The 6033-nt window shown below is 39.2% G+C and overlaps 1 protein-coding gene across 4 annotated transcripts in view; it reads right to left on the bottom strand.

The window, feature by feature from the left end:
* LOC147035343 (cytohesin-2-like) overlaps window positions 1-6033 on the bottom strand; it is a 135674-nt gene that overhangs the window by 68590 nt on the left and 61051 nt on the right. The window lies entirely within an intron of this gene.

The raw sequence follows: 6033 nt of genomic DNA, 5'->3' as shown, positions 1-6033 counted from the left end.
CAAAGCGAAGTATGTGTATTTTTTTGTTGTTGTTTGATTTGTTTACATGCAATGATACTGTTTCAGGCAGTGCATTAAAAACAGTCTGTAATGACATCATTGCATGCAAGTAAAATTCCATGTAATCTGTGAATGCATCATCCCAAGTGTTTGATTTTCAGCCAATTTGGTCTTGCTTTATGTCAACAAATATATTTGAATTTGTGTATGAACATTTTTATATGCTCTGTTAATTGTATCAAATGACACAGGTACATGGAGGTGCAGTAAATGTTACACATTTTTCTTGATTATTGAAATGTCCTTCAGTTCTGGTAACCTCCAAGGAATGTCCCCTCCTGCCCAAACTAACTTGCACTCCTGTTCTGTGGAATTTGTCCTTTCTTAATGTTTTCATTTTGTCATGCATACTGTTTCAGGCAGTGAATTACCAAATCGAATTAACCAATTTTTATTGGTCATACAGTTTGAATTGACCAATAATTTAAAAAATAAAACAGTCAAGCTTACCCACAATAAAGTATTCAGTTTAATTGTATTAAATTTGCATTTGATGTGTCACCATTAAACAAGGTTAATGATGTATTTTGTTTTTAATAATAATGCACTGCCTTGCATTGTCAAAGCATGCAATAAAATTATTTGATGGGGTCAACTCAAGATGTGAGGGATTTAGGTTCAAGGCTGTGTGCATCAATCATTAAATGAAAATGAGGTGGGTTAATTCAGCCTCATTCTTTCGAAGTTTGCAAAATGAATGCCACCGTGCTTTCACGGTGGCAGCAGCTGCTAAGGAGTCGGGCATTCAAATTCACGAATGTGAATTGCAATTGACAACATGTGCTTTCAAATTCTCTCCTCACTCGGTTTGGTCAGGAACGGTTACCACTAACAAAGGCATTGTTGAAATGATCATGAAATATTGAAAGGATAGAAGTTGGCCAAATTCAGACTATTTTTGGTCCTGGAGCGACCGATGCACATTCCGAACTTCCTGTTTCCGATGTCCTGTCTGGAATTTTTTTTGTACAAGGAGAGCTTAAGGTTCGCCCTCGATTTCCTTTTCATCACCCAAAGGAAGGTCTTCTCCCGTTCAAGGGCGTTAACCACAACACTAACGAATTTACGTAGGTTTCTAGATGCAGTATTTATCGTTTTCGTAATAATATGGTAACATTAATAACTATAATCAAAAAATGCAATTCATCATCTGTATGTACACGTTTTTTTATAGACCGCTGGATCGACAACCACCGCATTTGATACACAAACCAAGTCTAACCTGAAGAGCCATACAAGAGTATTTTCATCAACCACTTAAGTCTTTACAGATCCTTAATGATCCTATAAAAACTTTAACTGCGTCTGTGAAGAAGTGTGATATTATGTCTGGAGGGATTGGGGTGGAAGTCAAGAGAGGGGGTGTGATGGGAGGAGGGAGTAGGCAGCGTCCAGCACCTTTGCTCGTACTACCTACAATCTTTACACTACAATTCCTTTGTTGTGATTGCATTAAAGCAGTGTTATTCACGAGTCAATGAGAAGCGGTGTAGTGTTTCAAAAATAACGTTTGATGATGAACAAGCTCTAATTTGCTGCCATTGGAGGTGGAAGAATTGACAGGGGAGAGAGAGGGAGAGAATGGCAGAGTTCGTGGGAGGGTGGAGAAGAATTAGTGGAGGGGGTTGGGGGGCAGGGACAATGATTAGGGTCAGGGAGAATGAAAATATAGGGGAGTGTTGCAAAATAAAGTGAAGGGCTTACACAGTTGCGAGAAGTGGTTTGACCGATACACCACCCCCACTTGTATGCAACCCTGCTGTTTAAATGACCTTCAAATGAAATCATAAATATTCTCACCATGAGTTCACCGGAACTCCCCCAAGCCATACGAAGCAACACACGTCTCTCGACAATGCGACATTGATGAGTTATGGACTGAGCAACATGCCACATTCAGTCTATTTATGACATACGCAGTTAACCCTTTTTACTCAATACATACTCGATATCAATTGAATTGGTATTTAAATAAACTGAACACGAAGTAATAAATGTCACCATGGATCTACAGGGTAAAGCAGAACTCCCTCGAGTAATACGAAGCCGACCACGCATCTGTCGACAATGTGGGACTGATGAGTTATGAACTAACGAATTAAATCTATTTATTACGTAAGCAGTTAGCCCTTTTTCCTGAATGCGTAATCGGTAGCAATTGAAATGGTGTTTAAAGAACCTGAACACAAAGAATACGTGTGGACACCATCAGCGGGATTCCCCTGAATCTAATACCCCACAAGTTTCTCTACAAGGCAGGATTCACAAGTTATGGACCGAGGAACAGGCCACGTTCCATCTTTATTTTGCACACAGTTGACCATTTTTCCTGGAGCCATTATCGTTATCAATTGCATTGCTATTCCTGTACCCTCAAACACGTCCAGGTGCAGCCAAATGAGCCTTCTGGAAAAAAAAAAAACAAATCGAAAAGCTCTCGGATTCAAATAATTTAATAATTCTGGTTGCCAAAACGTGTGGCCGGGTTGAAATTTTAAAACCATGTTTCACATGTGGGCTAAACAATAATTTTTAAGTTTCACATATATTGACACAGCGTTTCCAGAGTAAACATTAATTAATATTTCCCCTTCAATCCAACATGGCTGTTCCATCATAACTCTGATGTTTCACATTTATTGATGCAGTACTTCCAGAGTAAACATTAATTAATATTTTTCCTTTAATCCAGTATGGCTGCCAAACGATGTCGTACATCAAAAGGGGGTGATAACTTTTTATTGATCATGGAGAGTCGGTAATATTGGTGGAGTTTTGCCTCGATTTGTTCAGCCGTTTCAGAGAAGAAGACTTTTAAAGTTATTAATTTTCAATCCAAGATGGCTGACGAACCATGTGACCCATGAAATCACAAATTAAAATTCTGCTACAAATCAGGTAGTGGAACATGGGTCTGAAGATTCGTGTTAATCGGATAAGGTGCATTTTTCTATCCAAGATGGCCGCCAAACCATGTGACTTGTGATGTCATAATTTTTATGCTGTATGCAGACATAATGGAAGATGGCAGTTGCAAATTTTCGCTTCGATGGGATAAGTGGTTCGAGAGAAAACATTATTTAATCCATCTATAATTCCAGCAATCTCTGTGTGTGTGTGTGTCTGTGTGTGTGTGTGTGTCTGTGACCGCTGTTTCTCGACAACCGCTGGTCCGATCTAATTGAAACTTGCCAGGTATATTGCTGGGGACCTGAGGATGTGCCTTTTCAAGGTTTGATATTAATCGGACAAGTGCTTCCCAAGTTATGGACATTTATTTACCAAACCAATGAGAAGACACTTTGTTAAATGGGCGTGGCCGATGGGGAAGGGAAGCTCAGCCGTGTTCGCCATTACGGATTACAACGTACGGACTTCCGGATCCATTACGGGTTTCAACGTACGGACTTCCGGATAATGATGACTTCATGTATTCTAATAATTTCTCGATTTCTTATGCGCATTTATAGATAAACACAATGTCTCAAGTTATGATAGTTTTCATATTAGACGGTGTATAAATTTCGGTAACATCAGAGTGCTGGTATGCTCCGAACCAGGAAGTAAATTTTTTTTCTCTCTCTTCTCTTTTTGTTTTTCCTTGCCACGACATTGCGAAAAGGTAAAATACGTTGGCACTAATTGAATAATTGGGTATAAAAACTAAATTGCGAATAATCGTAACTGCGAATAATATTCGAACTTCCGGGCCATACACGTACGGGCACTCGAGAGCGAAGAAACGGCCTGCGTGGTTGGTTGTCGTTTGTTGCTCGCGGTTTGAATATTTTTTATTTTTATTTTTTTACGGGCACGTACTAGTAGTGATACAAATGCAGCCTTGCTTCGGGACAGCGCGGAACAGACGAGTTACGAACCGGATAGCACAAAGTGTTCAATCTAGTTCTTACGTATGCAGTTAGCCCTTTTTCTTGGGGACATTGTCGGCATCAATTGAATTGCTGTTCATGTTCCCTCAAACACATTCAGGTACAGCCAAGTGAGTTTTCGAGGAAAAAAACAAAAATGTAAAAGTTCTCAGATTCAAATAATTAAATAATTCTGGCTGCCAAACCACGTGACCGATCAGGTTGAAATTTTAGACTTATGTTTCACATGTCGGCCCGATTATAATTCTCAAGTTTTGCATATATTGACACAGTGGTTCCCGTGTAAATATTACTTAATTGTTCCCCTTCAATCCAACATGGCTGCCAAACCCTGGGCCCGATCCAGTTGAAATTTCAAACCTGCATTCCACATGACTGTTCCATCATAACTGATGTTTCGCATTTATTGATACAGTAGTTCCAGAGTAAACATTAATTAATATTTTTCCTTCAATCCACTATGGCTGCCAAACGATGTGTCGTACATCAAAAGGGGGTGAGAACCTTTTATTCGTCATGGAGAGTTGGTCATACTGGTGGAGTTTCGCCTCGATCTGTTCAGCCCTTTCAGAGAAGAACACTTTTAAAGTTATTATTTTTCAATCCAAGATGGCTGACGAACCATGTGACCTATGACATCACAAATTAATTTTCTGCTTCCAACTGTGTATTGGAACACGTCTGTGAAGTTTCGTGTTAATCGGTAAAGGTACGTTTTTCTATCCAAGATGGCTGCCAAACCATGTGACTTGTGACGTCATAATTTTTACCGCGCGTGCATTCATGATCATAGATGATAATTGCAAATTTTCGCTTCGATAGGTTATGTGATTCCAGAGAAAACATTATTTAATATTTTTCTTGAATCCAACATGGCTGCCAAACCATGTGACCTATCAATTAGAAATTAACAAACTTATATTCACTGCTCATGTGCAAAAGCTGTGTGAAGTTCCCCTTGATCAGATCAGCCATTCTGGAGATGTTTGAAGGTTTTAGGATAAATTCAAGATGGCCGCGAAACCATGTGACCGATCACGAAGAAATTAACAAACATGAGAAAGGACCTCATGGGGAATATATGTGTAAAGTTTCGTCTCAATTTGTCTTGCCGTTCTGGAGAAGAAGATTTTAAAAATTTATTCATTTTCAATCCAAGATGGCTGCCGAACCATGTGACCTATGACATCATAAATTGAAATTCAGCTTTCTATCGTGGACTGTAACAAGTCTGAAGTTTCGTGTAAATCGGATAAGGTCTATTTTTCTATCCAAGATGGCCGCCAAACCATGTGACTTCTGAGGTAAAAAAAAATTTTTGCCATGTATGCAGACTTGATGGGAGAAGGCAGTTGCAAATTTTCACCTCGATGGATTAAGGAGTTCCAGAGAAAACATTATTTAATATTTTTCTTAAATCCAACATGGCGGCCAAACTATGTTACCTATCAATTCGAAATTAACAAACTTGTATCGCCAACATGTCCCGAATATAGTTGTGAAATTTCCCCTTCATCGGACCAGCGCTTCTGGAGAAGATGTTTGGGGGTTTTAGGGTTTTTTCAAGATGGTCACCAAACCATGTGACCTATCAACAAGAAATTAACAAACTTGAAAAAGGACCTCACGGGGAATGTACCTGTAAAGTTTCAACTCAATCTGTACAGCCGTTCTGGAGAAGATTAAAAAAAAAAAGATTTAAAAACAAGATGACGGCCGAATTAAGTCACCGATGACGTCACAATAATTTTTTTCGACGGTGAATTTATGAGTAGATGACGCACAAAAAATTTCTGATTTTTCCCATGCAGCGTTCTACTTGACGAATTTTCACCGGCATACCGTTTCACCGATAACGTCACGAAAAATCACACGTGTTCCCCATAGGGAGCTTAGTAAAATGTATGAAGCGAAAAAAATTTCCATTGCACGGTTTCAGAGATACAGAGGTCCAAAGTTTATCGCTTTTTTCAAGATGGCGCCCGCACCACGTGACCAATGACGTCATAATCATCAACTGAGTGTGCTATCAAAAAAGATGCATATTATGGTGAAAATTGTGTCGATCGGACTTAGCGTTCCT

Source organism: Eptatretus burgeri, chromosome 1, assembly GCF_056783735.1.
Source record: "Eptatretus burgeri isolate ZD-2024b chromosome 1, Ebu_testis_v1, whole genome shotgun sequence".
Lineage (NCBI taxonomy): Eukaryota > Metazoa > Chordata > Myxini > Myxiniformes > Myxinidae > Eptatretus > Eptatretus burgeri.
This window is presented reverse-complemented; position numbering and strand designations above follow the sequence as displayed.